The sequence below is a fragment of the Athene noctua genome, chromosome 2 (assembly GCF_965140245.1).
Source record: "Athene noctua chromosome 2, bAthNoc1.hap1.1, whole genome shotgun sequence".
Lineage (NCBI taxonomy): Eukaryota > Metazoa > Chordata > Aves > Strigiformes > Strigidae > Athene > Athene noctua.
In genome coordinates, this window is record NC_134038.1 from 84295904 (window position 1) to 84320607 (window position 24704).

General features: G+C 37.3%; 1 protein-coding gene across 2 annotated transcripts in view; it reads right to left on the bottom strand.

Annotated features, from left to right (window-relative positions):
- Nucleotides 1–24704, bottom strand: part of CDH18 (cadherin 18) — a 582223-nt gene that overhangs the window by 255445 nt on the left and 302074 nt on the right. For both annotated transcript variants that reach the window (XM_074899541.1, XM_074899542.1), the window contains exon 4: nt 12445–12540. The gene's annotated coding sequence lies outside the window, so the exon portion shown is untranslated. The remainder of the gene's footprint in view (nt 1–12444; nt 12541–24704) is intronic.

The window sequence follows — 24704 nt, forward strand, 5'->3', positions numbered from 1 at the left end:
CTGATGGGGAATGTGAAACTCAAGGGCAGCCTTGGCTACGATGACCATAAAATGTTGGAGTTCAAGATCCTTAAGGTGATGAGGAGGGACCACAGCAAGCTTGCAACCCTGGACTTCAGGAGACCCGACTTTGGCCTCTTCAGGGATCTGCTTGGTAGAGTAACATGGGATAAAGCCCTGGAGGAAAAAGGGGCCCAAGAAAGTTGGTTAATATTCAAGGATCACCCTCTTCAAGCTCATCCTGACAAAGAGGAAGTCAGGCAAAGTCACCAAGAGGCCTGGATGGATGAAAAAGGAGATCCTGGACAAGTTCAAACACAAAAAGAAAGCTTACAGAAGGTGGAAGCAAGGACAGGTAGCCTGGGAGGAATACAGAGAAACTGTCCAAGCAGCCAGCGATCATGTTAGGAAAGCTAAAGCCGTGATAGGATTAAGTCTGGCCAGGGACATCAAGGGAAACAAGAAAAGATTCTATAGGTACATCAGTGATAAAAGAAAGACTAGGGAAAATGTGGGTCCTCTCCTAGAGAAAACATGAGACCTGGTTACCTAGGATGTGGAGAAGGCTGAGGTACTCAATGCCTTTTTTGCCTCAGTCTTGCTCCAGCCACACTGCCCAAGTAGCAGAAGGCAAAAGCAAGGTCTGTGTGAATGAAGAACTGCCCACTGTAGGAGAAGATCAAGAACATCTAAGGAACCTGAAGGTGCACAAGTCCATGGAACCTAATGAGATGCATCCACTGATCCTGAGGAAACTAGTGGATGAAGTGTCTAAGCCACTATCCATCATATTTGAGAAGTTGTGGCAGTCCAGCAAGCCTCCTTCTGACTGGAAAAGGGGAAACATAACCCCCATTTTTAAAAAGGGAAAAAAGGAAGACCTGGGGAACTACAGGTCAGTCAGTCTCACCTCTGTGCCTGGCAGGAGCATGGAGCAGATCCTTACAGAAAATATGCTAAGTTACATGGAAAATGAGGAGATTTGTGACAGCCAACATGGCTTCACTAAGGGCAAATTGTGCCTGACAAATCTGGTAACCTTCTACAATGGAGTTACAGCATTGGTGGATAAGGGATGAGCAACTGATGTCACTTACCTTGACATGCGCAAAGCATATGATACTGTCTCACACAATATCCTTGTCTTTAAATTGGAAAGACATGGATTTGATGGGATAGACCACTTGGTGGATAAGGAATTGGCTGGATGGTCACACTCAAAGAGTTGCGGTCAATGGTGCAATGTCCAAGTGGAGAGTGGTAACCACTGGTGTTCCTCAGGGATTGGTGTTGGGACCAGCACTGTTTAAATCTTTGTTGGTGACATGGACAGTGGGACTGAGTGCACCCTCAGCAAGTTCACCAATGACACCAAGCTGTGTTTTGCGATCAACACACTGGAAGGAAGGGATGCCATCCAGAGGGACCTTGACAGGCTTGAGAGATGGGTTTGTTTAAATCTTATGAAGTTCAATAAGGCCAAGCACAAAGTCCTGCACATGGGTCAAGGCAATTCCAAGCACAAATACAGACTGGGCGAAGAGAGTGGATTGAGAGCAGCCCTACGGAGGAGGACTTGGGGGTATTGGTCCTTCTTGGGGGATGGAAAACTGAACATGAGCCAACGATGTGTGTTCACAGGCCAGAAAGCCAACTGCATCCTGGGCTTCATCAAGAGAAGCATGGCTAGCAGGTAGGGGAAGGTGAGTCTCCCCCTCCACTCTTGTGAGACCCCACCTGGAGTACTGCATCCAGCTGTTGACCCCCCCAACATAAGAAGGATATGGGCCTGATCGAGTGAGTCCAGAGGAGGGCCACAAAGATGACTGGGGGACTGGAGCACCTATGCTGTGAGGACAGGCTGAGAGAGTGGGGGTTGTTCAGCCCAGAGAAGAGAAGGCTCTGGGGAGACCTTATAGCGGCCTTCCAGTACTTAAAGGGGGCTACAGGAAAGGTGGGCAGGGACTCCTTCTCAGGGAGTGTAGCGAGAGGATGAGGGGCACTGGTTTTAAACAGAAAGAGGGTAGATTTAGATTAGATATTAGGAAGAAATTCTTTCCTGTGAGGGTGGTGAGACACTGGAACAGGTTGCCCAGAGAAGTTGTGGATGCCCCCTCCCTGGAAGTGTTCAAGGCCAGGATGGACGGGGCTTTCAGACCCCATGGCAGGGAGATTGGAACTAGATGATCTTTAAGGTTCCTTCCAACCCAAACCATTCTATGATTCTCTGATTCTATAATCACAATGCAGCCTTTTCACAAACTGTTTTAATCTAATAGCATATTTATGAGCTATGAAAAATGAAAGTCATAAAATAAAAAGTTTTTAAAAGGTGTCAGGATATGCCTAGTCTTTAAGATTTCTCAATGTAAAGATACGTTGGATCCCCAGATTATGTAGGAGTTTAGGTAGCACTATTTATCAGGAATACTGGGTTTAATTAGTATTTGGAAAGGAGATTAAACCTTTCCCTTTCAATTGACACTTCAATCATATTTTCTACCTGCTCTCAGTGGGACAGTGTTCTTTGGAATAAACTCTGTACAGGGTCATATCTAAAAAAATTTGCAGAAATAGTAACTACTGCAGAGTTCATTTAATAAATAGGACAGTCCTCACACTGTAAATTATTTCAAGTTTACTCTTTCATTTTCCACCTCCGAAAACTAACATTATTTGCAAACCTCATCTGTCAGCCTGTCTGCATCTCTTTTCATACAGCAGTATTTGACATGATCACAAGCTTTCCAGCTGAAAAAAAAACCCCTCCAGTCTGTGAGACAAATAGAAGCATATTTCATGTGAAAAATCTTTTTCAAATCACTTCCTTCCTAGATCTGATGACTCACAAGACACAGCACAAAACCCTTTTCCCGAGCACAATGGACAGAGACAATAGAGAAAACCAGCTTTGAACAGGTATAAATTGTTTTCATTAAGCTATACAGCCTCTGCATATCATCCAATACAAACTTAGTATCTTTTCATAACTCACCAGTCTCTTTTCCCAAGTAATAAGTGATAGAATTAGAGGAAATAGTCACAGGTTGCACCAGAGAAGGTTCAGATTGGATATTAGGAAAAATTTCTTCACCAAAAGTGTTGTCAAGCACTGGAACAGGCTGCCCAGGGAAGTAGTTGACTCACCATCTCTGGAGGTATTTAAAAGATGTGGTGCTTAGTGACATGGTTTTAGGGGTGGACTTGGTAGTGTTAGGTTTATGGTTGGACTTGATGATCTTAAAAGTCTTTTAAATGATACTATGACCTTTCAAGCCTGTCCCTCAAATGTTATACATGTACCACCTCTGACCAAAGACAACAAAATGAGGAAACATTTTCTATTAACTAAAACCAAAAATACAAATAACTTTGCACCATCATCTCTGCTAATTCTCCCTTCCGAGTATTACAAAGATCTGCAAGATCTGTCTGAAGTGGCCATCCCTTTCAGAGGACACTTCTATCACACTCCCCACCTTTACTAGATCAGAGAAAGGTAGCCTCTTCCTTTCTTTTCACTTAAAATTTTCCTCCTCACTACTCATTCTCTTCCATTAAACAGCATCACATTCAACTTCCATCTTAGTATCTGTCTAGGTTCAACATCCATCATCTATTTGCTGAATTTCCAAATAAAACTCTCTGAACTTTCTCTCATCTCATGCTTCATGCTTGCAATTTCTCCACAAACATTACTTCATTCTCCAGTTTAAATCTCTCTTTTACCATCATGTTAAAATAGGAGCCCTTATGCATGATGTTGACAAACATGTTTTATTTCCGTGGCTTCTGATTCCATCAGCATTCATTTGTTGTCCATACCAGCTTTGATGGTGATTTGGCCTCACTCATAAATTTACTTTCAAACATAAAAGAATTATAATATTGACTCTTCTGAGCTGTGTGCTAGAATTATGAAAATAGTATCAAAATCAAATGAAAGCATCCACAAGAGAAAACTAATGAAATTTCATGTTTTAGATTGCATTTTATCTTCATTCAAAAGAAAAGGTAACAAATGATGCAATGTGGTACATATAAATTAAAGTATCAGGAAGCCACTACATGGCTTTTCCATAAGTCATTTTACAAAGGATATGTTGTAAGCTTTCAGAGATCTTATGGGTGGTAATGTGGCTATTTACAAATAGTGACACCATAAGCTATTCATTAGTTTTAATACTAAGAGGGTGTGAGATCAAATTAGCTATAAACTTACTAGACTGCAAAATTCTAGCAACCTTGCATGAATTCATTACAAGAGGTGTCTTTCACAGCTTTATAAAATAAATTATCTTCTTTCTTAACTTCACTAAAGCATATATACTGAGTGATGGGCGTCATCAAAAACTTAACTGATTGAGTGAGTTCAATTTCCTAACTATTTATTTTGCTTGACTTTGAAAATATGGTGACATGTCTGTGCAGATATTTCTGACTTTGTAATGTTTAAAGTAGCCCTACTGGAAAAGAAAGATAAAAGCCCATAATGTCACATTCCTGTCACTGCTATGTCACTGTGTTGCCAGCAATGTTGAGGGAGGTGATCCTTCCTCTTTATTCAGTACTGGTGAGGCTGGGTGCTGGGTCCAGTTTTAGGCTCCCCAGTATAAGAGAGACATGGACACAGTGGAGAGAGTCCAACAAAGAGCCAGAAGATGATTAAGGGACAGGAGCATCTCTGATACAAGGAAAGTCTGAGAGATCTGGATCTGTTCAGCCTGGAGAAGAGAAGGCTCAGAGGGGATCTTTTCAATGCATATAAATATCTGAAGGGAGAGAATTAATAAGAGGGAACCAGACTGTTCTCAGTGGTGCCCAGCAACAGGGTAAGAGGCAACAGGCACAAACTGAGACAGAAAATTCCACATGAACACAAGAAAATACATCTTTACTGCAGGTAGTCAGGTTACCCAGTGAGGTTATATAGTCTTCATCTGTGGAAATATGCAGCACCAAACTGGACATGGTCCTGGGTAAACTACTGTGGTTGACTATGCTTAACCAGGAGGGTCAGACTAGATGACCTCAAGAGGTCCCTTCCAATGCACATAATTCCTTAACTCTGTAATTTTTAAAAGGTCATCTACCAAACATACATAAAGGTATTTCTAGGCAGCTACACACACAACTCCACACAAGTAATTATATTTAAATAGCAAATACAGTATCATCAGACTATAAAGGATTAAAAGACAGAGCAATTCCAGCAAATACTTCTAATTTTTAATTCTATTAGTGCAATATCCAGCCCCATGCATTATTCTAACAATGGCCTGTAGGTGGTATCACAATGAAATTAATATATGAAAGATATTAACAGTCATAAAGCAGAAGATTTATTCTTTAAAAAAGAAAATATTCATTTTTTGGTCTGTTGGCCTGTGAGACTAAAGATGCAAGAGTGCATGAATCCAAGTTTTTATGCTGTATCTGATATTTCTTCTTTCCATACTGCACCTCTACAGAGCTTCAATAATGATCCAATATTTAGGAATATGCAATAGAGTAAAAGAGAAAATAAAATCTTAAAATTTCCTTAATGTTATCAGAATCCAGGTGAGATTTCTCTGAGCTCTGTTGGCACATGTCAGAAGTCTTTCAAGCCTCACAGATAAGGTTTTAGAAGAGTACTTCTGCACAAAACTGTATGGCAGATAAAGAAAACATGAACAACAGCTCACAGTGAGCCCTAGATAATTAATTAGCATGTATCTTTACTATAATTAGCCTGTTAGACCTTATGGAGCAGTTGCACGGAGACTGATGAATACTATCCCAGCCTAATAGGAAAGGAATGATCATTCTGATCAGCCTGACTCTTCAGAGAAAAAATGTTCCTGAGGAAAACTAAAGCCTATAGCCTCAAGGAACCTGTACATTTGAGAGTTTGACTTACAAATTCTCCCTGTATATTATCCCAGCTTCTAGATTTGAGACTCACACTTTCAGGTCTTCTCATACTTCTCTAGAGGAAGACGTAAACTGCATTTTTATTGGGTAAGTATAAAGTTTGATTTATACTTTGGGCGGTAAGGGTAAGTGATACAACAAAAGAAGACAATACGTCAAAGTGGGTGAGCAGTGAAGATGGTGAGAACTGTGGCTGGATATGTCTGAGATTTTTTTTACTAAACAAACATTCTTTTTAGCATAAATATGTCTCTGTAAATCAACATTTCCATATATGAAATTCCATGCAGTTGCTGACATAATCTAACACTCTCTGTTATTACTGTCCCAAGCAAAAACAGCCAAGAGGTTCAGAAGCTGATTCAAGATTCCATGCAAATTTTATACTGTTGAACTGGAAAATTCCACATGTCCGAGACATTTCTGATTATGAACATACTCATTTTCAATTACAGTTTTACAAGACAGGAGGAACAAGAAAATTCCACACCATTGCCATGACTAACATTTTTAAGCATGTGAATCTATAATAAAAGCTTTACATTGCTGCACTTTTATTATAAAACCACTTCAAAGCTGACCAGTTTTTCCCCCTCTTGAGGGGAAAAACATTAGTCAAGTAAAAGAGGCAACTTCCTTAAGTTACCACGTATAGTCATCCTCACACAAATTGACGCTGAATTATCGGAGTAGTGCAAGTTATGTGCTTATTTTCTGTCCTTTTATGTGTACAGATCACTGTATCTCAGACACCATTTTGTGGTAAAAACAGATAAAAGATGACAAGGAATGTCAACACCGTTCCATATGGTATTAGCCAAAAAAAGATATGCTTTATATATAAGGAAGATATATCATATATACATAGACTAGATTGTTCTTCAGCACCAGCAATCAATGGGGCTGAGAAAATCTATGTCCTAATCTGTAAAAGACATTGCTGACAACATGTAAGATAGTTAGGCAATGATGAGAATCACAAATTGTATTAAAAATTAGAAGATTTACCGCATACTAAAATGAGATTCAGGATTCTAAACATAAACATAGAGTGTTTAACAGACATGACTCTAAAAGTTGGATACATGACTGCATCATTTTGCACAAACTGGCCTTAAAACACAAAATTAAAATCATTTAGCAGTTCAAGAACATATTAAATCAAAACCAAAAAATATATTAGTTGCAACTTTTAAAAAGCACAGGTTTTAGACATATGAATGCATCACTGCACTTTTGTGAGGACATAGTCAACTGTTTTACAGGTTAGGTAACAACGTACTAGCAAACCACATAAGTGGTTAAAAGGCAACAGATTGAATTTAGGTAGACATCCTTTCCAAATGCCAACTAGCAAATCATTTCATGATATAAAATGCTTCTCACTCTACAAAAATGAGTGCAAGGTGCAATTTGAAATGTCTTTCTTTGGCTGCACAGTATGTAATCCAAAAGAACCGCATTTATCACATTCAAGCTGCGAGTTAGGAAACATCATAAACCATGGCAATTCACAGTAGTATGTATTAAACATTTGAATAATTTCATTATATAAATTTTGACTGCTTTTTTTTTTCATATTCTGTTCATTTACATTCTGTTCGTTTACGTTCACTGTCCATATAACGGACAAACACTGCATAAGGTTATGGAAGTATTGACATATGCTACTGAATTGCATCACAGCAGCATGACACCAATAGCTGAGAGTGCTGAGCTAGATGCCTGCTGCCTACCACTCAGGCTCATCTGAAATACAGTCATCTTTATACCCATCAGTTGTTTCCTTCCTTTCATAAAATGGAAATCGATAAGAATGTCCAAAGCCAACTTCATTCATAAGTGAACCTTATTAAACCCTAAGCTAAGATCTATTGACTGTATAACTGCGAAATAAAATACACCTTGACTTGCAAATCAAGACATTGCATTCTACAATATTAGGTGAAATCCCTTATTTAGAAATATCTAACCTATTTAGAATTAAAATTACTCTTATTTACTATCTTATTAAGAAATTTTATAAATCTTAGAACCAGCATTGGTTGCTAATTACTGAAAACATAACTTAAAGGCCTTTGAAAAAAAATAATCACACAGATGGGCTAGATTTTCCAGTTCTAGGTTCTCTCTACAACATTTGTAACTGTGCATTGGTCTGACTAACCAGCACAATAAAGGAGAAAATTGGTAATAGAAGAATTATCCTGTAATAGTTAAATATGAAATCAGATAATTTATCATTTATATCAAATAATATTTACTTTCAAGGGGGTTTTTAAACATTCAAGAGGTACTTCTGGGTTTGTTCTTTTTAATTACTTTTTTTTTTTTTTTTTTTAAACACAACAGGAGTTTCGTAGAGTTACCAAGAAGTAAGTTGCACATTGGTCTTTCCCCGAGAAAAGCTTTATATAGCAGGTCCTAAGACCTACTCTAAAATTTTAACTAAAATACTACAACATCATGCCAAAATTTGTTCCCTATGACATAGGTTATTTTTGCAGTTACGATTTAAAAAAAAAAAAAACAAACAAAAAACCCCCCATACTGCAGTCAAATCCTGAGAAAATTTCTGAGTTTAAAGTCTACCAAAAGAATTCTTCCATGTATTAGCTTTTTTGCAGTGCTGAGAGTATACACTGAGGTTGATTTTCCTTCTTTTCTTTCTTTGATTACTTAGTTGCTGTTACCGATACAGTATAATACATATTAGATTAATGTTTTAAACAGTAAATATTTTTTAGATTATTAGTTACTTTCAGATTTTGAGACACACTTCTCTATTTTGCTCCTCACAGAGTATCACATATCAGGAATTTGGGGAGTTTGAATTTCATTCAGTCCTAACCTTAATCAAGACATTTGTTTTTCTTCGAAATATCCCACTGCCCAGGGATATGGAAATGCACCCAATACAACCTAAGTCCAACTATAACGATTTACATTCCTCCTTCTTGCTCACTTTGAACAAAAAACGATGACTGAGAAATTTGATAAGTGTTTAGGGATTCAAAGCTCTACAGAAATATAAAATCCTCTGTGTCACAAATATTCCCATATGTTGTTGAGTGTTTTGAACATACATAAGCATCCTCTTAAAGATCATTGGAAAACTCTTTTTTCTCTGCTAATGTTTTCATACAAGCTCTGAAACCAATCTACATGAAATCCTTTACTTTGAAAACTTGAGAGAGTGCTAGAAATCCTTGCTTGTGGCAACCTGCAATCCTGAACCAGGGCAACATCCTCAGAAAATCTAGTTTCTTTTTCTGGTTTTGCTTTTTTAATAAAACAAAAACAAAATGAAATCCACAAAAAAAAAAGAGCAACATTAAAAGTAACTATAAACAATGCACTTGTAAAAGAAAAACACTTAACCTGTTCACGACAAGGCTAAATCTGAACTACAGCCAGCTGACATGCTTTAGGCTCTTGTATCATTGGTTGCATTTCTCAGACAAAACCCTGTCACTGATAATTTTCAAAGTCAAACAGTATTTTGGAGTTATGCCCAACAGACCAAATTTCTTTCTCTTTCACTTATGCACTCTTGAAAACAACTTTAAACCTATCTAGAGACATTTTTGACATCTTGACATTTTTCACTCTGGCATTACTTTAAGCATTGTTTCACTTCTTCAGATGTTACTTTGTTAGACAAGGTTAGCCTACAAGAGTACTCAGTCACTTCAGGATCTGTGATAATGGAAAAGGGAAAAAAAATTCTTTCTTCTAAAGATATAACAACAAAAAGATCTCTCTGGGGAAAAAAAAAAAAATCAAAGGTTTTCACAAAAATATTTTTCCATGAGTTTTAGTTTCTAAACCACCTACAGTCTAAGAATGATCCATCTGAGAAGAAGATACATCCTTCCACTTCCTGTGCCTTTTATCTTGGCCATGCTTTGTCGGTACTTTTATAGATCTAACAATGGAACCTTTCCGTATCATTCAAATATATTGTATATATTTTAAGGAAAGGCTACAACACAGATGCCTTTTCAGCCTTTGTCCCCTGCTCACCAGCAGGTTACCTGATTCTGGTTCTCTGCAGGTTTATCTGGATGCCCAGCATTAGAGACCAACTACTGGAACAAAATTAGTCACAGTACATAAAGTTAAGAATCTCTGAAAGTAGAGATCAATGCCTAGATCTTCCTCCCTCCACAATTTTCAATAAGGCTGTAACACTAGACAAGCACAGTCAGTAATAACTCAGAGATTTTCTTCATAAAAGTTCTCTTGTTAGGAAATATAAATTGATCTGTATATTAAAATTTCTTTGATTACAGTGATTGCAAAATATTTGTGTTCTGAAGAATTGTAAACTAAGAGCAAAAATAAACAATGCTGTAGCTGAGGCACAGAACTGCTCTGATCCAGAAAAGAAATCTCGTACGATCTTATCAGCTCCAACCAGCTATCAGTATCTACTGACAAAATAAATGAAAGTGGAACAGTGTCTCAAAAGTGTATTATGTAGGCCATAATCTTTTTTTTCCTTAAGAACTAGACTGGAACATCTAGTTACAAAACCACCTCCATTTAATTGTTTAATGAGTCAACCCTAGGCCCATTAGAATATGGGAAATATATATCTAAACTTAGTATTCCTCTACAGATGTACAGAAAATCACTAAATAAATGATGAAAATAATTTAAAAGTGTTCTTACTAAAAATAATAATAATATGGTGAGATGCAGACAGTGCAGTGCCTAGGTATTTCCACACGTATATTTTTTGTGGGTGTTTATCAGAAAATAAGCCTTCATATGAGCACAGATAACCATGCAGACATATACAAACATACATCCACATAGATTTACTCTTTTTTATCTTCCCAAGTTTAAGTTTTTGAGAGGTGTGCCAAAGAACATTTAAACACTACAACAGTATTGTGAACAACTATGATCAATGTCTCAAAACTTCCAGGGTAACATTTGGCTAGAAATTTTTTGAGGTGAGAAAAAAAAAATCTTCATACTAAATGGATGTCAACTGCACAACTTGCAGGACCAATCATGACTTTTGACAGCAGTAATGTAGAACTTCAGGTAACTAGGAAATACTTGAAAGAATTCAAAAAATTGCCAAATAAAGATTTCTGCACATGTTCAAAAGCTCTGAGTTACACTCTATGCAATAGTTTTGGCTTCACTGATGTTGCATCAGGCATTAATCAGCAAAATTTCTGGCTCATTATCTTCAGTTAATTTTGGTGAGTCCTGCTCATTAAGCAGGGTTCATTCCCCAATTCTCTATGTTGAAATTGAGCATTTAAAATAAAAGTTAATCTCATACTGAGGCATCACTGCCCACTTGCTCACCAGATAAAAATGTAATGTTATGAGGAGGAAAACTTGCATTTGGGACCAATCATGGCAAGAAAAGCAGCAAAAAAGAAAGTCTAGAAAAAATTATTTTTATCTTTAAATCTATGACATATTTTGCTAGTTTTCCACCCATCTTTTCACACTTCTAAAACTACACAGTTCTTACTAGATATCTTTTTGGCTGACAGTGAGTTAAGTGAAAAAGTTACCATGCACGACCTGCCCCAGTTGCTCATTAACATCTTTTTTCTCCTCATGTTGCTGCCTCCTCAGATCTGCGAGCTTAACTGCATGCATAGCCAGTCCTGGTGCCAGCCAAAACATTTAGTACCAGATTAAACTTTGTTTTTAAATGCAGGTTATTTGACAGAGACAAGTTAAGGAGAGGCTACAGATGCAAGCAATTCTACTGTGAGACAAGATATAATAATTTCTGGCAGGATGTGGTGAAGAGCAGCTGAGGTAGGCTCAGAGCTGCAATCTTTTCACCAAGCTCAGTGGCAACAAAGAGAACATTTCAGACCACGGCCTTAAAGTTTTGGAGGACAGATGAGAGGAAGAAGTGACAGAATACCACAGAAATAGCAGTAAACTCTATTAGAGATTGACTATGGCTTTAAGAAAAAACTGGTTTATGGAACTGAAAAAAAGAATAAAACTCCTGTTTTCCATGCTACCTTATGTATATGGAATAGCTAAAAACAATAAAGCCATGAAACCAGGAGACTTCTCACAGGGCAGGTGGTGGCATTTAATAAAACTATATCCTTACATGATGAAACTTATTCCAGGACCGCCACATTCATAGAAGGAAACAGCTGATGTGAAGTGCTTACTGAACCTGACAACATTTAAAATTTACTAAGCAACCGAGAGAAGGTGCTGTGAGTAAGGTCCCTTAAGGAGACAGTCTAGATACCTTGCAGCTTGCTGATTCTTCCCCTTTCTCAGTCATTTTACAGCCACAACTGCTGGCTCCAAAGCTTATGAGTTGGGTACATCTAAAGCCTGTCTCAAAGAGCCCATTTGTTGTCAAGTCTCACGGACCCTGTGGTAAAAATCAGGCAGTGGTTCAGTCCCTTTAGATATGTATCTTACGAAGACTGATAATTAAATACATGTAAATGTTGCCTGATACACGAGCTAAAAATTGCTTTGTTGTAATGAGTACGGAAACAGTGAATTCACCACCTTCTTGGGCTCCGGACCAGTGCTCTAGCCAGAAGGCTATGCTTCTCTTCTCTGCTTACTTCACATAAAATTCATTCTTTGCTCATTTCACAACACCTAGAAATTTAAAAAAAAAAAAAAAATCTTACTCATAGCATGGGAAATATTATTTTAATTTATTCCCTTTTCAGTGACCAGATTAGGAGGTGTTTGTACGCCTGGTTCTGTACAGATCATAAATTTCAGATGGAAATTTCAAAGGCACTTGCAAAAGAATGATACTGCGATGCTAAGTCTGCATCTTTAACCCTTCAAATTATAAAAAAGACAGGTAGTCGCCAATAAACACCAGAGATATGCCATGTTTTCCTTCTCCACTCTCAGTAATCTGTAATAAATTCAAAAAGATGACACACTGCTTTCATGGAAAAGAAAGAAAAGGTAAGAGTTAAGTAGCTACTTTCATCATTTCTGTCTGGATAGAACACACTCTAATTTGATTGCTATGCTGGGAAGAAAAAAAAAAATTAAATTAACCTTTCTCATTCAAAAAAGTTGAAAAAAATTAGAAGTTTCTAGGAGACACTGCAATGGCAAAAATGATAGTGTTCTTACTGTTCTAAGAAATAGAAACATTTTCTTATTTTGAAGGAGCTGGCCAAAGCTGGCAGTTGAACTCAATTACAATTCCATCAGGTGCCAGCTGATACATTCAATAGTGTTTGAGACAAGATGAAATACAGTAGTCCATGCAAATCATAACAGAAAGTAATCTCAGTAAGCTGATATGAGCCATTCCTTGCCTAAGAATAGGTTTCACATTCCAGATAAAGAAAATTTAAAACATCAAAACTAAAGGATGAAATCAACCTAGCAAAATAATGTAGAAACACATTCCCACAGAACAGACAAACCCAACAGACAAACATATAACATGGTATTATTCTTGAAAAAATATTCACAAATAATGAAAAAGATGGTATCTTGGTTGATGAAATGTCCACATTGTTTTCTGTGTCCATCTGCAAGAGACCTATTTTCTCCACACTATTTAGCATATGCTGGGGGGAGATAATAATAAGGATGTTTGAGATTTCTCCAAAGGTTGCACCATGCATTACATGTGTAGCATTTACTTAGGATTATCAAATGCAGCTGCACTGGAAATTAGGAAAATATTAAACATACACAGAAACGAAGCAGTAGACTCAGTCCTTCAGGATGGTTGGTGCTTCCTTTTGCTTAATGCCAGCTAGGGCCCAACCCACTGAGAAAAACACTACAGATTTGTATTTTCTGCCAGGCCACACTGTAAATTAACACTCTTAGTTCTAGTGACATGCCACTTGAGGGGAAAAAAAATAATTCTAAATTCTGATAAATCAGAAGAAGGACTTTAAATTATGTCCTACTAAATAAGAGGGTTATCTTAGAAATTAAAATAATATTTTAAGCACACAAAGAAGCTTTTTTTTGTCCATCTGAGACATTTTGCTTCATGAGGCTTCAACTTCTTTCCTTCAGATACTATTCCAGTGCCAAATAAATTGTTGCTACTCCTGGTAACCAGACTCTATTTTCTGTATCTTACTCCAACATGTCATAAACATTTTGCTTCACCTGCGCAGGTTCATCTTCTCCTTTGGCCTTAAAGACATCAGATTCTCTAAATCAATTCTGTTCTTGCCATTATGACAAGCAAGCCCTACTTACCCTTCTTGTGGCTCCAAGTCTTGAATTTTTCCATTCACTAATACTCTTACCTCTCTACAAATACTCTTAACTCTCTACAGAAATATATATTTCTGGAAGAAGGGGACTTGGCTTCATAATCAACACAAGTAAAAAAGTATTCCCAAAAATGAGTCTATCTAATTCTCTAATCTGGTTTCTTCAGTTACTGAAGATTGGAGTGGACATTCGTCCAAGGTGACTAGAAATGAGCACTTAATAGATGCAATATTTTCCCACATCAAGACTATTAAAGAAGTATATTGCTAAAGACTTAGAATTGGATTCGATCCCTGTGGAACTTCCACATAACTCCACAGAATTTAGCACATTGTTATTCTTTAAAAATAGCAAATAATAAGTAAACATCTACTACAAATAGGACTGCAGACTGGACAATAAAAGCAAAAATATAGGTTGAAAGGAACTTTTGGAGATCATCTAGTCCAGACTCCTCCTCAAGGCAGGGCTAACTTCCAAGTTAGGTTGGGTTGCTTTAGGGCATATCCAGACAAGTTTTAGAAACCGCTAGGGATGGAGGTCCCTCTCTAAGCAACCTGTTCCAATGCTTAACCTTGCTCCCTGTGAAAAGTTGCCTCCTTACATCCAGTGCGAGTTTCCTTCATTGCCACTTGTGGCCACTGTGCCCTGCACTGTTGCTGTGCACCTCCCAGGAGAGCTTGGCTCTGCTGCCCTATTGTTCCTGCAAGCAGCACCCTGTGATGCCTTGTCTCTCATCTCCTCACAAAACAGATCCTCCAGCACCTCAGTGGCCTCCCACTCAACGCTTTGCATTTTCTTGAACTCCTTGTTTTGGAACACTGCAACCTGGGCACAGCTGTCCCATTGCAATGGAAGAGGAAAATCCCCTGCCCTGCCCCTCCAGCTGTGCCCAGCCATCAGGAAGCCTTCCTCGCTGCAAGGGCACATGGCTGCTTTACCTGTAATTCACTGACCACCAGATCCTCATGACCTTTTCTGTGGAACAGTTGGCAGCTGGGCCATAGTGTTGCATTGGGTAGTGCCAAACCATGTGCAGGACTTCAGCTGAGCTGTCTGTGTGAATGGTATTTATATGGAGTTTTAAGACAAGAGTCCTGTTCTAAGAAACTTAAGCCTAAAGTAGGTGAGACAGGATGAAAAATAACTGTTCAAGAAAGGCAAGCCATTAAAAAAGAGGCGAGTTAAAAGTTTTGAGCAGGATTCAGAGGGAGCATAAAGACAAATGCAAATTCAGGAGCTTCAGTTCAAGGTGTGGGAGACAGATAATTGAGAGACTCAAATCCAGGAATGGGTGATAGGGATAAATAAAGCAATAGTATTAGAGGGTTACTTTGCTGTAAGGCATAAGAATAGAAGAATGATTGAAAGCAAAATAAGATTATGTACAACCTTAGGCATGCAGCTCACCTCTTCATTCATTTATTTATTTTTTTCACTTCTGAGATTCCAATTAGGCAACATCAAAGATATCACAAGCCACTTTAGGTATAAAATGGTCTTCAAAAGGAAAAGAGTACTGCAGCCTGTCAGAGCTACCTGACGAAGAAGAGTTCAATAATACTCTACTGCACTTGAGCAGTGAGGAGTGAGAAGTATAACCTTAAAATATAAGTAATGGAAAGAAATAGGTATGTGCCTGAAAGGAAATCTCAAATTCATCATGCTAAGCTTTCAAAGACAAACTTTAAACAAAATGGAGGTAGCTGAAAATACCTATTCATTTTGGTTGTGAGAAAAACGAATCTCTTGGGCCTTTAGGCGGTAGAGAATTATGTGGTCTTTCGAACTGAGAAAGTGCAAACTGTAAAGGATCAGACTGAATAAATGTTAAGATGCCAGTCTTACAGGGCCTTTGGGAATCTATTCAATAACAATATTTTTGAGATGTCTCACACAGGAATGGTGAATTTGTTATAGTTATTTACACCTTGCAGAGTAAGCTAATAAAAAAAGAAAGGATGTGTTTATACATTAAAGAACAAAGACAAAGGAAATATCTGCATGAGAATGCATAACATGTATAAACAGACCAGTCATTTTAAGGTAAGCTGAAAAGGAAAAAAACCCGAAACACCACAACCCCCCCTCAGAAAACTGATAACTTTCAACTGAGCCATACTATAAAAAAGATTAATGTTTTCCACCTAGCATCTTTCAAGTCTTGAAAAAGTAGTCTGGTTAGTAGGGCTCTTTCCCTCAATTTATGCAAAGACTTGAAATGTAGAATTCATTTAGTCCTCATAGCAAGAAGCAACATCCTTTTCATAAAAAAGGCAAAGGCAAGCAATTGGGTGGAGGAACAGTTTCCTGAATGTGTAAAGAACAGCACTCCTGTTACAGCTATCGCAGATGAGACAAGGGTGGTGGTATCCAACATCCAAAAATGAGATATATATGTCTGAAGAAGCTTTCTTGAGTAAGTCCCAGTATCAACCCTGATGCAAAGACCTGCTTCCTAAATACAAGTTTTCTGTGCGTTTTATTCAGGCTACAATAATAACGGTAGCTGTAGAGAAGCCCCTTGCTCAGTATGATGGGAAGGTTAATACCAACAGAAACCATCTCCATTACAATTTTTTTTTCTCTGCTGTTGACCAGGAGTGCCAATAAAAAGTTGAAGTCCTTGGCTGTGGATCTCAAGGTTGGGATCCAACTCAGTATGCAAATATATTTTTCTCTGGCGAGCTAAAATTAAGCAGAAGATAGGTATAATTTTCAATATTTAGTATATTGCTCATAACATCCTAAAACTAATTTATAAACACTGATTATTGGGTCTAAGCCTGTAATCCTCTTTAGGAGTAAGATACCTTCTACATATATAGCTTCTTAAGAAAAAAAAAAAAAAAAAGAAATTCATTATGTGGCAACCTGTAAAACTAACTACATCTTCTTGTGAAAAGAAAAAGATAAGGAGGCATAAAGGAGCTGACTCTAATTGACACCTTTACTACAATAATCTGGAACAATACTTCAAGAGGAGCAAAAAACAGGTTTAGTCATGCCCTTTTTCTCTTGTATCATATCCAAAAAAAAGGCTTCAATCTCTTTCTTAAATGACATACTTTTACTTCTTTATTGAATTCTTTATTTCATTACTTCTGTCCTTTCCTTTCGGCTTTTTTTTTTTCAATCAATTGCTAAAATTACTCAGTAGAATTGCCCATCAGGTATATAACACTTGCTTTCACTGGCATGAGATATATGAGAGACAGGACCTTAAAATGCCAGTCGTTATGTACGTATCATTAGGCTAATATTTCCTGCAGACCAAATATGTTCACAGATATAGCAGGGATAGGGGCAAATTGGATTTAAACTATAAAGTTCTTTGTTTCTGCCACTAATCAAAGTCCATCTTTGTTCCAAAATTTCTCTAATGTCAGGTCTGTTGAGGACTCCACCAAAATGGAGCAATAAACTTGGACATCTAATGTAGCTACAGCTAAAATAAAAACAGCAAGTGAAAATATAGAGTGGGCAGTAATGAAAAAGTATAAAGTCATGAGGAAAAAAGTAGGAGTTGAGAAGACAAAAAATCAGCAAGAACAACAACTGCCCCATCTTCAACAGCAAAGGAGGTTCACAATTCCCCAACTGAGTGAGAACTGTCTGGTGCACAGCGACTCAGCAGGAACCCACATCTGAGTTAGCAGGCATTATAATGCCCCGTCTAGGAGCAGGTTAGCCTTACCTATCAACTGCTTGTATCAGCCAACAAATAATTTGGTGAATTCCCTGCTTGCAATTCTCTGTGTGTGGTAAAAGTTGTTCACATAAAAGTGACATGGTAGAGGAAGTGTAGAGAAAATAAAAGTATGGTTTGATTAAAGAGTTATCTATCAGTTTGAATGTCTTAATACTGCAGTTTTTAAAATAAGAAAATGAAGGTGGCCTTCAGGTTTCACAAAGGATAAACAACTTCGCCACATCAGAAAATCAGTTCATATTTTTAAGTCTGAATGTTGATAAAACAGTATTTTTAAAACAGTCTGACTTGTTTTAAAGCTGCTTGTGTGACAACATAAGCAGATGTTAAAGAAGAGCAAAGTGTTCCCCTTTAGGACTAATAATGTATTCACATACAGGATATCCACATTATAGGAATGTCATTATCAAAGGTTTTGTTGTCACAGCAAGATCAACAGCAACCTACAAAGACTGACTACTAAACAGACTGACAGGCTTAAGACCTTGTCCACCAATCAATTTGTACGGCATTCAGTTTCTAGTTCTCCTTTTCCTGAATACAGTGATGACAGAACATCGACGATTCTCAGAAGACAAAAGCCAATTCTATTTTAAAGTTCTTCTATTTAGCTTACAGTTGCCAACTTACTTAAATGTTTATTAATATTTTTCAAAAAACATAACCTGAATGTTGTAGATTTGGAGGTGGTCATATACCAAATCACATTAATTCACAATCTTTCATTTTAATGGATACATTGAAGTGCTGAACAAAATATCTACAAGCTATTCTTAGATCCTTTTAATAAAACCAGTTGTCTTTCACCTGGAATGAAATATGAATGCTAAGTAGAGAAACATCGATGTTTTTTTTATTTCTGCAAAGTTAAGAAAAGCAATACTTTTTTTTTTTTTTTAAAGCAAAATTGCAGCTACATGTTGCAAATAAGTACATGCACACAAGTCCCAAAATGTGTAGCACATCCATTTAAATGAGCCACGTGCAAAGGGACATTCTTGAGTTTTGCTCTGCAGGGGAGTCACAACACTCATTAAAATATAATAAGCTCCACAATGAATAGAGCAAGTGCTCATTATAATGTAATGACCAATAATTATCACACAATGGTCCTGTGGAGTAAACTCATTGCATTCCAAGTATGTTATACCTCTTTTTCTTAAAAAAAAAAAAAAAAAAAAAAAAAGCTGAAATGGGAGCTTCTCCAGTCTTGGTTCAGAACAAGGAAACATAGACATGTTGATGTGACGTAGAGTATTTGACCAAACACACTACCATAATGTAACAACACAAGCCCAGCTGATTTCAGCAGTACAGTGGGCATTAATAGCTTTAGTAGGTCAGTCCTCACCTGAACTTATACAGTCTGAAAAAGCACAGGTTCATTAGCCTTCAAGTCACAACACAAGGGTATATAGTAAACAAAGCTCTTCTTGCTGGCTTTGCTTGAGATATATTCACAAACCTCCTATATAGGTTTCTGTCTAGGAGGCTACTTTTTAAAGGTGTGCACAAAGGAACATCCCTCTCATCATCTCTTCCATTCAACTGCCTCATGGCTAAAGAAAGATTATTGAAATAAAGGTGCCCTATTTTTCTTTCCCCACATCCAGCCTGTTGGTCCCCGCATTTTCACTGCTTTAGATCTGGAACTTGACAAACCTTCAATAAAATGACATAGCTCTCTAACATGGCAGAAAATTAACCCAAGGAAAGAAAAAAAAAAAAAAAGTTCAAGCCCTACTAAAAAGTAGCAACTTGTTGCCTGAGTCATCTTGCATAAATTCTCCATAAGCTTCTCTATGGTCTCAGGATATCACTTCTCTGGTAACACACATCCATCTACTGACTCCTCCTTAAGGGGCCAAGAGGTCTCTGGCAATATGTTTTTCACTTACAGTATAAAATATGGTTGGTAGCATGATTGTCTGAGCGAGATCTGAGAAACAGAAAGTCCTCCACCAGGACCATATTCATGTAACAAGAACACTCCCTCTAAACCGAGAGTGTCCAATTTACATCACACAAGTCATGCACACTGCCAGGCCGACATGTTTACTTCCTAGCAGCAAGCTGGGGACTGATCCACGGTACTCTGTCAGCACTGCAGACACACTCCTGACCTATAAGCCACGCACAGCCTGTGTGCCCATAATGCACCTGGGAAAAGGTGGCTGCTGCTTCAAGGCACTTCTGGCACCAGGTCACATCATTTGCTTCAGGAACAGTAGTCACCTGCCCACCATGCTGCTCCCTAAGGCAACTCTGGGGCACCCACCATGTTAATGCACTGTGAACCTTATGCCCAGGATAGATGTCCTGAGAATATACAGAATAATAAATAAATCCAGTTTATTTAGGAAAAACTAGACCTTGTATGAACCAACTGTACCGTGAATACTTTGTAGTCTTTACCTGACACTGAAAGAAGCTCAACCAGCTAGAAATGTTGAGCACCACTTGAAAACATATGCTTGCTTGCAGATTGTCTTGCCACTTTCCAAAACCACTTAGAAGGGTTTCTAATACAAAGCTACGCTGGATTTCAAAGTGTTAGTTGTGCATTCATTGAAAATGAATGAGTATAAGAACGAATATTACATTTCTTCAGCGGATTTCTAAAAGAAGTCTTAGATGGTTCACAATTTAAAAAAAAATAGGAAAAAACCCAACTTCACATACAATGCTAAATTAAATTATTATTTTACACCTTCTGCCATGGAAATTTAAAAATATTTAGGATTTCTCTAGGCTGAATAGGCAAGATAATAACTCTAAGCTCAAACTCCTTGATATGAAAGTAAGAATTTCTGCTTTAATAAATGGCAAATATATAACACATTTTCTTCATCATCAAAATATAGGGAAATTGAACATAATAAATGATGTGTAGCTTTTATTTTTTACTCCAATAAGAAGGCTTACTATTTATTAGAAAGAAAAACATGTAAAACATAAAAGAAATAGTGATTGAGGACTGTAATCCAGATATAAATTAGTTTCCTTTTTATTTTTAAATATTGGAAGTTCCCATGGGCATTTAATACCTGCCATGCTGCAGTGGTGCTCATATGCCCTAGTTTTATTTCACCTCTCCTGAAAGCCAAGATTTTACACTTAGAAGAGTCAGCAGTTCCAAGGTGCTAATACAATATATCAGTGTAAAAAATACCTTCTTACATTCAAATGAAATTTTTCTCACTATTGAACAAACTAAGGAGCTACATCCTTTTTAGCAACTACTTTTTTCTTCAAATATGCACAAACACATGCATACACATTCCAACACCCTCAAAATTAATAGCAACACTTTTCCTGTGCTGCCACCATTGCTAAACTGTTAACATTTTTATTAATTATAGGAAGGTTCTCTACTGAAGGAGCACTTGTACTTTAGAGGTAGTAGAGAATGCATTGGGACAGAGTCTCAAACCTGCTTCTGTGTACCTCAAATGCTTGCCCTACTACTATAGAGATGGTCTCTATGTAATTATTTTTAAAAAACTTTTTGTTCTATCAATTTGAGTATAAACAATGACTGAACATGATACTAGCCAGAAAGCCAAGCCCGAGAAATTTCACCCCCTGCCCCAATTCCAAGTGTAAGCTTCAGTCTCATTCTTACAACTGCCCTATGTGGAAATGGTCTTTACAAGGAAAATTCAAAACAAAAATATTTCCTCTGGGAAAGGCATAATTATTGATAATGAAAGGCACTTCATAGTCTCTTGGACCAAAATATTTTAATTCACAGCTCTCCCACCACCCAATAAGAGTAAAATGTGAATTAAACAGAAATCAAATCCAAATTTATAACTTTGGTATAACAATATTTAGTCATTTAGTTAACTGGTCTAATCATAGAATATTATTCAAAATAATTAATTTAATATAATTATGGAAATGTACATTCCCATATGTGAAAATAAGCAGACTTGGGTCAAAGAATAGATCATTTTACTGCCACACGATGTGATCAGTAACTTTTACATGCTTTTAACAGTACCAAGCATTGTTCTTTTTTCATAAAGCTGATTTCCATTTCTTTGTACCTTTCCAAAGAATGTGTGTGTGTGTGTGTGTGTATAACCATATATGCATCCATAACTGCGGCTATAAGGGCTTAATGGCAATTAAATATGAAACAATACAGTATATGATAGAGACCCTGGAACAGGTTGTCCAGAGAAGTTGTGGAAGTCCCATCGTTGGAAGTGTTCAAGGTCAGACTGGATGGAGCTTTGATCAACCTGATCTGGTGAAAGATGTCCCTGCCCATGACAGGGGGGTTGGACTACCTGGTCTTGAAGGTCTCTTCCAACTCAAACTATTCTGTGTTCTGTGATACACCCAGAAATACCAAAACAAGGAAGTCAATCAAATACAGAGTTGGTTGTTTTCAACAGGATTACTGCATAGGAAAAAGACATGATGAACAGTATTTAGACCACCTACATTTAGGCATATACTTCAGTTTAAGCTACCTGTGTCGCCAGCAGGGAGTGGCAGGTTTCTTCACAGAACAGTTCAAAACAATTCAAGTGCAAGATCCCACCACAGTGCATGAAAAATGTGAAGCTGGCTGATTTGTAAAGCCTGGTTGACCACCCCTGGCTGATGGAGGAACCAGATGAGGACAAGACTCTCCCCAGTTCCACCTCCAATAGACTGTCCTAAGGAAAAGCATGCCTGTCCTACCACCACACTCCTCCCATTTGCTAAGTCAAGACAATGTGACTGATCCGTCTTTTGTAAATTACTTCCAGGGTTCAACATTAAGGACTATGCAGTACTACACATACAAAAAAATCTCACAGATTGCTACAGTCCTATGGTAGAAATGCACGTAGTACCTGAGCTAGCTAGGCTATTTTTATATGACACTTCACAAACACGCTTTATAATTTGTCCATGTAAGTACTGGATAAATTATATTGAAACCTAGGTAAGGTGTAGTGAGGATGGAAAAATATGTCTGTGACATAAATATATTCCTTCTTGCAAGAATATTTGCTTAAAAGAAGCAAACAGTTTCATAAAGAGTGGGGAGTCAAGTTTGTAACTGTAAAATAAGTCTTTTCTATGATAACAAACCCAGCCTTAACTCTGCTCAGCTTTGAAGTAATTCCACAAAAATATAAATGGCAATTGCCATCATGCAAAATCACAATTCTTACAGGCCTCGGGCGTCTGTTAAATGTATTTTCAGTATGCAAGAACTGCAGATGTGCAAATGCCATCAAGTTGCTTATTAGTTACTTACAGAGCTACATGACTATGTTGTTCTGTTTGTGCTCAGCACACAAAGACATTATTTAGAAAAAATAAATCCAAAACAACTCTCTCTGCTCCCCAAAAAACAACACCCAAATAGATCAGGCTTATGCATGAGACTTGGGGGATTTGAAGCAAGTGTAATAACTGCGGCAAGCATAATGTTACATCACTCCCTTCAAATCCCCAACTGGTTTCATTTAAATTCCTGTTGATTTTCCATCTGCATATTAAGAACAGTCCAAAAAAGTAATGGTACATTATTTAAAGCATCTCAGTATCAGTAGTTTGTCTGATAAAGCCTAGTTTTGAAGGAAAAAAAATTATGCCATTCTTCCTTCTCTGTTATGGAAGACATGATTTTTTTTTTGGCTCCCAACTCAGGAGCTTAAAAATTCTTACTTCAATTCTTGGATTGAATTTTCAAATTCCATGTAGCTTCGTTTTCTGGAAATGGAGAGCAAAATTGTGTTTATAATCAAAATCGATGTATCAAGTAATGGAGATACAAACACTTCAGTATTAGGCTCTGCAATATTTTTTAAAAACAATTTTGTACTATATTCGTTCTGTAATTATCGTGCAATATTCATGTCATACATGAAATTACAGAGTGCTTCATGGACTTGTTTAAGACTGCCCATCAAGTAAGTGGTGAAATTAAAGCACTTTAACCTGATTTATCACTGGACTACACTCTCTTTAAACTAGAACGCTGTTGACCAAGGAAAATAATTTTCCTACTATAATTAATGCTAGTGAGATTTACATACTGGATTATATAAATCTTTGGAGGCAATTTTGGGGTTTTCGTATTATTTCCACTTACAACTTTGTATATGCATCTCCTTCCTCTAGGAGAAGATGAATAGAATCTCTCCTATGTATAGAATCACTATATTGATTTTTTTTCTACCTATTTCCTCCCCTTCCTGTCATGTCAGTTGCTACCTTTATTTTGCACTGCCAACAAGCAGACTGCCTCAACATGTCATGATGGCTGATATAGCTTAGGCTCTTTTGCAGGACAGCTCTGCCAACTAGCTGTTAACTGTCCGAGCAGGAGCTCATGTTCATCTGCATGAAACATCCTGTTCCATGCAGATGAACTGACTCACCGGTATTTAGCTGGTTTGATTCAACCTGATAACACAGATAATTTTCAGCACTACTTGTATTAACAGAAATGTAGCTCTGGAGTCAAAGCTTCCAGACATAGAACAGAATTTTTCACACCCTTCAAATTTCATTTATCAGCCTGAGATGGTTGAAGTCTTCCACACAACCACGTTGAGAACAAACAACTCAATTACTCCAATTTTAAATGTGTTTATTTCTAGTTGTTGAAAAATATCCAGTCCTTATTAAAACCAGTGATTAAGGTTAAACTGAGTTCAGAAATATTTATATATATATATATATATATATATATATAATCATTTACATAAATGTTATGTACCACAGAAATGTCAGTACTGGTACAGTAGCAACTGTGCCTCTCTGGCATGCACACATGCACTATCACACACTTATTTTATTTTGGATGTTGAAGACATTTATCCCC